This window comes from Filicampus tigris, chromosome 7, assembly GCF_054856515.1.
Source record: "Filicampus tigris isolate MCC_2025a chromosome 7, RoL_Ftig_1.0, whole genome shotgun sequence".
Taxonomy (NCBI): Eukaryota; Metazoa; Chordata; class Actinopteri; order Syngnathiformes; family Syngnathidae; genus Filicampus; species Filicampus tigris.
Window position 1 is genome coordinate 26,623,337 of NC_141223.1, and position 13,138 is coordinate 26,636,474.

The window sequence follows — 13,138 nt, forward strand, 5'->3', positions numbered from 1 at the left end:
TAGGAGGGGAGGGATACAACATATATAAAGAAGAAGTGGGGTAGAGAGGGTAATATTACAATTCAGGTGGAAGCATGGGAGAAATATTAGCACAGCAATGGAGGAGTACATCAGCTCTCTCTTGGAGGGAATTTGGGTGGAAGAATGTGGTAAGGTTCTTGAGAGTTCCAGCTCAAAAGACTTCACAAGGAGGGACCACAGCATGCTGGAGATCCTGTGGTAACAGCAAAGCCTCGCATTTACATATGTTTTGGGGATGCCCGGTCGTTTCCAAATATTGGGAGGAGACGAGGTTGATTATGGGTAGAATCCTGGGAGTAGTGGTTCCCCTGACTTTTGAGGCCCTGTACCTGGGATTGAAATCTGTATCGATTCATATATAAACTCATGGTCCTTCATACTCCAGCTCCAAAGCCCTTTCATATGAGCTACTGATGCCCTAAATTTCACACTTGTGATTTTTATTATTAGCATTAATTAAAAAACTTCTTTTGAAGTTTTAAATTACCAATATGATTGGAAGCAACTACAGGGTGGGCTATAATTCCTGGTCTGTTGTTCTTCTCTCACCATGGTTCTCCGTTGTACTTTTTCTGTTAACCTGTTAGGCTCTGTGCAAATAGCTCCCTGCACTTGATTGTGAACACAGGTATTGGACCACAGCTTGCAGATGTGCACAGACAAGAAGTCACCCATGAATATGAGCTCATCAACCGCAGCTGAGGATAGCAAATGGCCAAGTGGTCAACAAATGAAAATGGAAAATTGCTACCACATGATGGGTTTTGTTCAAGTACCTGCAGGCGGGAGAGATGGTCAGGTCATGATGGATGCCCCATGTTTAGGTTTTTGTTGATATGATGGAAAAATACCGACGCTGAAGCATGTTGCGTCTCCCCCCCATCATCACCATGAGAGAAAAAGAAATATGTGCAGGTACTTTTCGACTACAGAAAATTGCATCTGCACAAAATAGCTTTTGAAATCAAAATGTGGTATCTTAATACACACACACAGAGACGCGTACACACTTTACATATACCTGTGTGTGTGGGTGTGGGTGTGGGCGGCGGGGGGTGAGAGAGAGAGAGAGAGAGAGAGAGAGAGAGAGAGAGAGAGTTCCACTGTTTTATAAGTAACCAGGAGTTGTTGCCAGGAGAGATAAGAAGAAAAAAAAGAAGAAAAAATGCAAGCAAAAGGGAGAGCAAGCAGGAAGTGTCCACACGGGAACAAAACAGGGAGCTATAGTACCACATCATCATCTGCAAAAAGCTGATATGCTATGCTCAGGCCAGAAAAGCCGACCACCCCCCCCAACTGCTGTTTGGTGCATAGGCACAAACAACAGTCAGGACCGTCCCCCCTCCCTAAGACGGAGGGAGGCTATCCTGTCGTCCACTGGGGTGAAACCCAATGTACAGGCGCCAAGTCGGGGGGCAATAAGTATGCCCATATCTGCTCGGCGCCTCTCACCTTGGGCAACTCCAAAGTGGAAGAGTGTCCAATTTTGTTGTTCATCATAAGGGGTCTGAGAGCCGTGCTATGTCTGGTCCTTCACCTAGGACCTGTTTGCCATGGGTGAACCTCCGAGGGGCATAAAGCAGACAACTCAGGGGGGACATGCAAACCCTTCCAGGTGACGGCTCATGGAAGGGTACATACGTGTGTGTGGGGGGGGGCGGGGCGGATGGGGGGGGAGTGCGTGTGTGTGTGTGTGTGTGTGCGTCTGTGTGTATATATATATATATATATATATATATATATATATATATATATATATATATATATATATATATATATATATATAGTGTGTACTGTTTAACTGACTCTCTCAAGTCATTAACCACAAAAAAATGGCAAGGAGGCGAGTTCACAACTGTCATGTAGTTACAACATAGACAACAGTTAGCCTAGCTTATTGTTTATTTTTGTACTCTTACTACTCCCTCTGTTTTTGTATTATCAAGGAGTCTGTATTCCCTATGGCATGATGCTTCCTCTCACAGGTCAGTTTTGATACACCGACAGTGTTATGATTTGTTTTGTTTTTTTGCCTCCTTCTCCTGCTGGAATGGTGGGCGTGTCCTTGGCAGCACACCTGTGCTGCATTTTCAATCAGTGGACTATTTAAGGACTGCCAGGCATACTGCACACTGTCAGATCTTTTGCCTTGCTCATGACCTTGTATTGCCAAGTGATTTTTCTAGACGTTCCATGGTTTTGCCCGTTTGCTCTTGCCTCGTTTTTTGCTTAGTCTCGTGTAAGTAATATTTTTGTTCCTTAGAATTACTTTCAGTTGTATTATACGTGTTTTGGGTTTTCTTATTCTTTAGCAACAAGCAATCTCCTACCTTGCCTTTTGCAAGCGCTTTTTGTTTCTCACGTTTTTCCTGGTTGATTGAATCCAGCGTCTTAATTTGTACTTTGTCGGTCCTGCGGTCTTTTCCTGTAAATAAAACTGTTTTCAAAATTCTTATCCTGGTCTGCGTTTGTAGAATCCACATCTTTCTGGAAACTTTCCAGATTATCGTGACAGACAGACATTTTTCTGGGTAGCTGTACATACATAACTAGCAAGAAGCATGCAAAGAAAATTCCTCATCATTTGTGGAGTCTCACATTTAAATCAATGTTTTCTCATTCTTAACAGGAACCGGGAATTTTATGATGAACTCCATTTATTCATTCTCCGAACCGCTAATCCTCACTAGGGTCATGGGTATGCTGGAGCCTATTCCAGCTGTCTTTGAGCAAGAGGCAGGGTACACTCTGAACTGGTCGCCAGCCAATGCAGCGCACAAACAGACATACCCAAATTCAAACAAGCTCACTAGTCTTCCCTGAGATGTCAGAAATTAGTCAAGCACAACATTCAACATCTGCTACAAAAGTAGTAACAATGGATTGCATCTCAATTTCAGAAATGATAATGTGTTGAAGTATGTTTCATGGATTTAGCATAGATAATAAATATTTTCATATTTTAACACCGAAAAGTCTCATTTTGGTTAAAACGTTTCTACATACTGGTGTATTTATTGTGATTAATTTAGGACAGCTGCGGCAAAAAGTACATACATTTGTAGGTGGTCTAGTGAATTTATAAAGCACTATATTAATATGCCCATTCATCTTTCCATCTAACCATTATTGATGCATGTACAAGTGAATCACACTGAATCAAATCAGGCAAGGAGAAACCGTTTTCATAGAATAGTGTCTATTACTCAAACGAATTTGTGCTTTTTGCCTGCAGTTGTTTGACAGTTTTCAATTGATGGACAAGAAATACCCAAGTCTTCTAAATTGGAATTTTATTCCCCCAGGTACTTCTGTTCATATGATGAAAAATGGAATGCATTTGATCTGCCCTAATTTCATTAATTAGCAACAATGGTTGCTTTGGGAGTCCTACAGGGCAAAGAGAAGGAACCATCAGAAAAGTGAAGGGGGAGGTGGCATCAATAAACTGTTAGAGACTCATTAGTGGCCTAAATGGCTCTCCTGAAGTCATGACGTGGGACCTGGCACCTAATTACTGGCCACAGTATCCATTAAAGACCCCTCCTCCACACATTGCTCCCTCTTTTATTCCACACATCTGTGCCACAGTGGAATCAGACTGTTGATGATTGCGCGACAGAGCGAGATTAAGGACACTGTCGTACTGGGAGTGAATTTGAGTGTTGACAGCAAAAATGATAATTTCAATGTGTTCATTGGTGTGTGTCGCCTTTGATGAAACAAAAGAACCAAAAATGACAAAATTTAGGGACACTTGTGGAACACTATTCATCAAGTTTTGTTGTTAAACTCAAACGAGTATTAAAAGGTGTTTTACTTGAGCAGCAGGACTGATGCCTAATGTGACCATAAAAGAAATATAAACAATTAATTCAACAAACAATTAAAATAAATTAAATCATTATCATTACGCTACCCTTGGTCACAATTAAAGGGATGTGGGGCCGGGATGGCCATGTTTTCACTAACAAGTTCATTTTATATATTGTTTGATCAGGAAAATGAAAAGAGTTGCCATTTTCTATTTTACCCATTCATTTTGGAGAAATTAGGAAATAAGTAACTCCATGAATAACGCCCCTTGTTAATCAGGACAATGGCCGCGCCCCCTACCATTCTATCCTTGTTCGGCCAGAGGCACGCGAGGAACCGATTCCAAACTCTCCATTGGAAATCATTGTATTTTTATTGATTATAATGTCCAAAAACGTTGATCAATTGGCACCAAAGTTTATGTGGACATCCCTACTAATGCCCACTTCAACATATCAAAAGGATTAACCTCTCCATGGCTGATTTATACGAGGATGAGGAAATGTGGAAGTGAGCAGAGCTACATAGATTTAAGCTGGGACGAGCGCACACTGCTTGTTTGCTTGGAAAAAAAAAAAAATGCTTCTTTGCTTATTGGCGAGACACCAGTCAGGATATTTAGAGACTGAAGTAGGAATGAGTAGACGTGCACATTTAATTTGGATGCAGAATGTCCACATTTTTTCGACTTACAACGCGCCGTCCAATTTGGAAGGTAACAGCCGAAATGGCACGTTCCAATGCAGCCACACTCGTCTGTGCAGTCAGCCTCGCTGGAACTTTTTGTTCACTGTGGGTTTTCGTCACTCTCAGGCCGCTTCACTCAAGCGGCTGCAAGCAAGCAAACAGGGACACCGCACGTAACTGCTTGCATGAAGACACATGCTCATCTTAACCTTCACACGCTGGGCAGACAGTAAGGAGCTAATGTTGTTGTGCTAACGCCTTTAGTTTTAAAGACCTGAAGCTAGTTGTTGCTATTAACCGTCCCATTATCCTACCTTTAGCCGGGGAGGGAGAGGGGGGGTGTAAAGCTCCAATCTGCCTGCTGCTGCTGCAAGCCTCTCTCCCTCCTGAGACACGAGTTTAGCGTCGCTAAATGTCTGAAATATAACCAGTTGGTGTTCGTGTGCGCATTTATGCTCTTGTCCGCTTCAGCTTGTGAAAGTGGAGGAGCAATCGCCACGGTATTTTTGGTTTTGTGGAGGTGATCATGATGAGATCAAGTTTTATGTCAATAAATATTGACGTGACGTAAGACCGCTGAGACCGAAAACATAACATAAGCCACACTCCAAAAGGGGGTGGGGAAATTTGTCACAAAAAAATACCTTAAATCACTACAGAGTCTTTTGGGGGGGACACTTTGGTACTGATGTAATTTTTACATGTGAACCTATTATATAACTGCCAATGTTAAGATCATCCCAGTGTCTCTTTAATAATTCATCTACTGTACGACTAGACCAGTCGGGTCGGCAACCCGCAGCTCCAGAGCCGCATGATCCTCTTTCATCCTTATGTTGCGGCTTTTGCGTGGCCTGGGAAAATACATTATAAGCGTCCGATTGAAGTGTATTGAAACATCTTCCAAAGACACAACGTCAGACGTAGCTTAGTTATCTCCCTTTTTATTATTCCAACACAGCTGCCTTTTTACTGTATTATTCCAACTACGGTGCCCCAACAGTTCCGTCGTAAGTATACACGGATCTCTTTGTCCTTCTCGCCCATCCACTCATTTCTCTCTCATTAACACACCCCTTCCATCTGTCATGAGTAGTGAATAGTTTAGCCTACATTGACCATGATGCTTTGAGTGCGTGAGCACGCATACATGCGTATGTATATATGCCTTACACGGAAGTGACAAGAGAGGACAAAAAGAAAATAAATGGTTGCCGTGTTTGCACTGCTCACGAGAGTCAAACGTCATTATTGCCGTGATGTTATGTAATGCTACGTTCACACCAAACGCGAATGAAGCGTTCAGAGTCGCTTGATTCGATCGCGTTCGACCGCTGGAAATTTGAAACCTGAAATGCTGCAGCTGCTCATTCATTCATGAGGTGAGGGGCTTCGTTTGGTAGTAGACGAGAGTATTTTTGTCAGCCATTTTGCGAAGAGCCATGGAGGACGAAGTAGTGGAAACCTGCTTTTTGTACTTGCTCTGGAAGAAATACAAACGTCGGAATGCCACACGCCGTCGTGTATGGATTCACCACACCAACCTGAGGCGCACACAGCTTGGTGAATACCATCGTCTTCTCAGAGAATTGCGCCTGGACGACTGCCACTTCTAGCAGTATATGAGGATGACCAGTGCCCAGTTCGACAGCCTGTTAGCTCGTATCGATGCTAGAATATCCCGCATGGATACGAACTACAGGCGTTCCATTACCTCTGCGGAGCGCCTGTCAATTTGTCTATGGTGAGTACCACAATTGTTGTTTACGGCAGCGCTAGCTAAATGTATCAGATATGATATTTGAATACATATGTCATGCTGCCAAATATTTAAAAGATGAATTCATGAAAATGATGTAGTAGATGACGTTTGGCTTTTACGAGATAATCTGCTCTATCAAAAAATTAAATACACGGTCACTTTAGTAGTAGAGTAAACATGAAATAAAGTCACTGGACACACATTTATGATTGTTTTTCTTTGCTAGCAGCTATACAGCCCTGTCAATTAAATAGTAGAACTACAGCAAGACCCTTTGTGTATTTGTGTTGGATGTACAATATATAATCACAACAAACATCAGTAATAGCATATTAAATCATGTTTTGTACACAGCCAGCCAAAAATAATGTATACACACATAGGGAAATAAAACATTGGATAAATGCTTAATTTGTAAAAGTACAACAATACATATAGATACCTCTTTTTGAGTTTGAAAGAAATTTCCACTATTAGTGCAAGAAATACTTTCCTGACACATGTATACATTATTACGGATGAATATATATGCTACAGCAATTTCAGTATGACCCTGGTACAATTAATATTTTATTTATTGCAGATACCTTGCCTTGCCACAGGTGATTCATTCAGGACCATAGCGAACAGTTTCCATGTTGGGGTGTCCACTGTTTCCTTGATTGTCCCTGATTTGGCAATGGCAATTTGGGACTGCCTTGTGGATGGCTTCATGGCTGTTCCCACCACAGAGGAGTGGAGGTCTATTGCAGGGAGATTTGAGGAATGCTGGGATTTTCCTCTCTGCTGTGGAGCACTGGATGGGAAACACGTTGTCCTCAAAGCCCCTGTTAACTCTGGCTCCCAGTCCTTCAACGACAAGGGAACCTACTCATTGGTTCTCTTGGCAGTTGGTGATGCTGAAAAACGCTTCAGGGTGATCGATGTCGGGGGCTGCGGATGAACCAGCGATGGGTTCCTGGCCAACTTGGCTTTCGGTCAAGCACTGCGCTCTGGTACCCTGCACCTGCCTCAGGAACGGCTGCTACCAGGAGCTGACCACCTTGGAGCCAAGCCACATGTTTTTGTTGCTGATGGCCTTTCCACTCCAGCGACATCTGATGAGGCCATTCCCTGGACGCATCTTCGAGCCGGACCGCCGGGTATTCAATTACCGTCTCTCCCGGGCTCGGCTGGTGGTAGAGAATGCCTTTGGCATCCTTTCCCAGTGGAGGATGTACAGGCGTGCCATGGAGGTGCATGTAGATGTTGTAGAGAAGTGTGTGAAGGCTACCTGTGTTCTTCACAACTTCCTGCAGAAAACCTAGACATCTGCAGGAAACATCCAGGCATAGGAGGCGGAACTACTGCCAGATCTGGGAAGAGTTGCTTCCAACAACCCAACCAGAGAAGCTATCAGGGTCAGGGAGGCCTTCACCTCTTTCTTCTCGGCGGAGGGAACAGTCCCATGGCAAGATGTGCAGTACACCCCCCACAAGGCCCCCAAGAGCCGCCCACACATATTAAGGAGCAAAGTTCTGCAATATTACTCTATCAACACCAGAATTATTGTTGAGCTTTTGTGGCACAGGTCAATTATTACGCAATGTCATATTGAATTTTATAAATGTATATATATATATATATATATATATGTATATATATATATATATGTATAAGGGCGGCACGGTGGTCGACTGGTTAGCACGTCCGCCTCAAAGTTCAGAGGTCGTGGGTTTGATCCCCGCCCCGGCCTCCCTGTGTGGAGTTTGCATGTTCTCCCCGTGCCTGCGTGGGTTTTCTCCGGGTACTCCGGTTTCCTCCCACATTCCAAAAACATGCATAGTAAGTTTATTGGACTCTCTAAATTGCCCCTAGGTGTGATTGTGAGTGCGGATGTTTGTCTTTGTGTGCCCTGCGATTGGCTGGCAACCAATTCAGGGTGTCCCCCGTCTACTGCCCAAAGACAGCTGGGATAGGCTCCAGCACGCCCCGCAACCCTTTTGAGGATAAGCGGTATAGATAATGGATGGATGGATATATATATATATATATATATATATATATATATATATATATATATATATATATATATATATATATATATATATATATATAAATTGTATGACATTGTGAGGTAATAATGCATTTAGCAGGTAAAAGAATTTGTTTCTACACTGTGAATAAACTGAAATTGTGACTCCCCTTTTGACATGACTAGAATATCATTGAAGAGTACATGTATGTATTACCCAAAATGTTATATGTAAAAAACAAAGAACAAGTAAAGAAATAAAGTGGATTCATTTTCCAGCAGGCGTGTTAAATACAAAAAAAAAACACTGTCCCTGCGAACATTGCAAGAAGTTATAAAATAGAATGTTCAATGAACAACATGAATAAATATATAAGGTTTGGAAGCCTGATTCCTGCCCTGAAAAGATTGCCACCCAGACACTATTGTAATTCATCACCTAAACTTAATTTTCCTGTTTTTGCAATAGTGTTTTGAGGAATTGAAATTTAACTACATGAAGGAATAATTATAAAATAGTTATCACACATTTGCTGATTATGCTAAATGAACATATGTTTGAGTGATTTAGTTTACAATATATATGTGTATTGCAAACTAAATATAAGAACAATGTGATATTTGCCTGCAAAGAAGAATATTGCTTCCGCTCTTGTATGTGTTCGCAATGAAGAATTTGCTTCTACTTTCATATCTGTCAATAGCAGACTCGTTGACACCAGCTGATAAGGTTTAGAAGGTTGTGGATGTGACTGAATGTTTTTGCAATGTAATGCTTAGGCGTAATTATGATGCATGGACACATTAATGTTCCACTCACATACACACACATAGAGAAACAAGTTCACGTGTTTCCAATGGCTTGCATAAGTTCCCCGCCTCTTAGGTTGGAAACACCCATGTAACCAGGGAATCCTGAAAGTTAATAAAGAGAGGTTACAGAGAGATAAGGTTAGAACGTATGAGGCATTCTTCTCACGAGGACAGCGGGAAGCAGAAAATGGTGCTATTTCTCCGTTCTCCTCATGGTAACAAGGAGCTGAGTGTCTTCCTTTTCATTGGTGTTGTGTTATGAAATGTCTAATTGATGAATCTGACACTACATCTTTCTGGTCGGGTGGCAATCTTTTTAAAGCAGGAACCAGGCTTCTCATAAACAGCTCATCCTCATCACTGCATGCGGTGGAGGTGGAGGTGGAGGTGGAGGAGAGTTGATGCGGTGCATAAGGTACTGGAGCATAGTGTCTTCGATCCCCTCATCCTTCTCCTTCCCTCCAGCGCACCGCTTAAATCTCCTTTTTCCTGTATGAAATGTGAACACCATATTTGTCACAAAGCAGATTCATTCATTATCCATACCGCTTATCCTCACAAGGGTCGCGGGGCGTGCTGGAGCCTATCCCAGCTGCCTTCGGGCAGTAGGCGGGGGACACCCTGAAATGGTTGCCACCCAATCGCAGGGCACACAAAGGCAAACATCCGCACTCACAATCACACCTAGGGGCAATTTAGAGTGTCCAATCAATTTACCATGCATGTTTTTGGAATGTGGGAGGAAACCGGAGTACCCGGAGAAAACCCACGCAGGAACGGGGAGAACATGCAAACTCCACACAGGGAGGCCGGAGCCGGGATCGAACCCACGACCTCTGAACTGTGAGGCGGACTAGCTAACCAGTCCACCACTGTGCCGCACAAAGCAGATTGTAAAGTTTATATTTATTGCAATATTGATCTCACAAAAGAAATCACAAAAAAGTATTAAATTCAGTAGTAGTCAGGGTGAAAAGCATACCATAATTGCATATAGTGTATGTGTAAAAGTTCATGATATGTTTTATAGTTTGGCTTCACTTATTGAGATGTACATGGGTTACCTGTGATTCAAATGCATTAAACAAACATTTATAACAGATATTTTGAGGAAAAGAAAAATATGCCCGTTTCACACGTTTGCATCTTGTGCAATGTAAAATTAACTTCCGCTCCCAGTGCCAAGTGTTTTTTAGGTACATACCACCTGGAAGTTTTTGTGGGGCAGCGGCACAGGCAGCAGCTCCAGCCTCCTGTTCCCCCAGAGAGTCACTTTCCCCCGGATGTGTTTCATCGGTTTGGTACCAGTGTGGTAAGAGATAAAGTATGGTTGTGTGTGAGGCCTGGATGTGGGGCTCGATGGCGAGCGCCCGGTTGCCGGGCCTGCACCCATGGGGCCCGGCCGGGCTCAGCCCGAAAAGGAGACGTGGGTCCCCCTTCCCATGGGCTCACCACTGGTGGGAGGGGCCAAAGGGGTCGGGTGCCGTGTGAGCTGGGCGGCAGCAGAAGACAGGGATCTTGGCGGTCCTATTCCTGGCAACAAAAACTAGCTCTTGGGACATGGAATGTCGCGTCTCTGGCAGAGAAGGAGCCCGAGCTGGTGTGTGAGGCTGAGAGGTTACGACTAGATAGTCAGGCTCACCTCCACACACAGCTTGGGCTCTGGTACCAGTTCTCTCGAGAGGGGTTGGACAATCTTCTACTCTATAAAGTTGCCCAGGGTGAGAGGCGCTGAGCAGGTGTGGGCATACTTATTGCCCCCCGGCTTGACGCCTGTACATTGGGGTTTACCCCGGTGGACGAGAGGGTAGCCTCCCTCCGCCTGAAGGTGGGGGGGACGGCTCCTGACTGTTGTTTGTGCCTATGCACTAGACAGAAGTGCAGAGTATCCACCCTTTTTGGAGGCCTTGGAGGGTGTGCTGGACGGCGCTCCACTTGGGGACTCCATCATTCTGCTGGGGGAATTCAATGGTCACATGGGAAATGACAGTGAGACCTGGAGAGGTGTGATTGGGAGGAACGGCCCCCCCGATCTGAACCCGAGCGGTGTTTGGTTACTGGATTTCTTTTCTCATCACGGATTGTCCATAACAAACACCATGTTCAAACATAAGGGTGTCCATATGTGCACTTGGCACCAGGATACCCTAGGCCGCAGTTCGATGATCGACTTTGTAGTCGTATAATTGGATTTGCACCCGCATGTTTTGGACACTCGGGTGAAGAGAGGGTCAACTGATCACCATCTGGTGGTGAATTTGTTCCGATGGTAGGGAAAGATGCCGGTCTGACCTGGCAGACCCAAACGTATTCTGAGGGTTTGATGGGAACGTCTAGCAGAATCCCCTGTCAGAAGGAGTTTCAACTCCCACCTCCGGCAGAACTTTTCCCACGTCCCGGGGGAGGTGGGGGACATCGAATCCGAGTGGACCATGTTTCGTGCCTCTATTGTTGAGGCGGCCGATCGGAGCTGTGGCCGCAAGGTGGTCGGTGCCTGTCGTGGCGGCAATCCCGGAACCCGCTGGTGGACACCAGCTGAAGAAGGAGTCCTATCGGGCCTGTTTGGCCTGTGGGACTCCGGAGGCAGCTGACAGGTACCGGCTGGCCAAGCGGAATGCAGCTCTGGCAACCGCAACCAGGGCTGCTGGAGAGGAGGGTCCGTTGGAAGGTCGAATGTCGGATTCAGGAGGAGCAATGTGGTTTTCGTCCTGGCCGTGGACAGTGGACCAGCTCTACACCCTCAGCAGGGTCATCAAGGGTGCATGGGAGTTCGCCCAACCAGTCTATATGTGTTTTGTGGACTTGGAGAAGGCGTTCGACCGTGTCCCTCGGGGAGTTCTGTGGGGGGTGCTTCGGGAGTATGGGGTACCAAGCCCCCTGATAAGGGCTGTCTGGTCCCTGTACCACCGATGTCAGAGTTTGGTCCGCATTGCCGGCAGTAAGTCGGATTCGTTTCCAGTGAGGGATGGACTCCGCCAAGGCTGCCCTTTGTCCCACCGCTCCAAACGCATCATTTGCACCGCCCCGCGCGCAACCATGCCCGCCCGCGCGAACTATATTGACTCCAATACAATACGTTGCATACCCCAACATGGTTCCCACCCTTCTAAATACTTATTACACAACAAATTTTACTTTACAATGCAAAATGGATAGTAAATACCAAGCTGCATGCTGTGAAAGGAATGTTTGCTGCAAGCCCGGCAGCGGATGATTATAACGGAACGCTGGTTGATAACTACATACATTTTAACATTTTTATCTTAAAATTGGCTTACCTTAACAAGAATCCCGCGGTGCATTTTAGCCAAAGTTACAATCCTGGTGTATTAATGCACTTTTAAATTCTCCTTGTTGTTGTACAAAGCAAAAGAGAGTCATTACTTCTGCTCTTGGTGCTACTTGTTGCTGCTTCTTTGTTGCCTTCTTCTTCTTCGTTGTCGTCTTCTTCTTCTCTCTTCTTTTCAGGCGATGAAGAAGAAGCTCTGTCACCGGCATTAATCATGGCAACTTTGGCTTTGTACGATAACATCAACCAGGCCCTTTGGATAAAATGCAACGCGGGATTCTATTTAAGGTAAGCTTTTTAAGACAAACTTGAACAAACACATGAACATTTTAGTTTCGTCGTCCTTATGCTTGTCGCTGGCTGAGCAGACTCCGGCCATTACTTCTGAACACAACTGTTTACTGTTTACTTGTTCGGCTTTACTCTGACTAACTAAACTGCACATTTGAATAACGTTATGAGTTTTTGAACAGAACGTTGTTCAAACATGGCGTTCATTTATTAGCGTGGACGAGACTGTCGAGACACAACAAGAGAAATCCCGGTGTGGCTGTGATGATGCACAACCCTTTTTTTTTTTCAAAATATCCACTAATTTTGAATTTTTGAAATCTACAACACAATCTGGAGAAGTTGTGACAGGTCATTTCACCACTGTGTTACAACACATTTCCTTTTAACCAGAGCTGGGCCTAATTGTCACAAAGTTCCGTCTGCATATTTAGCCGATCCACGT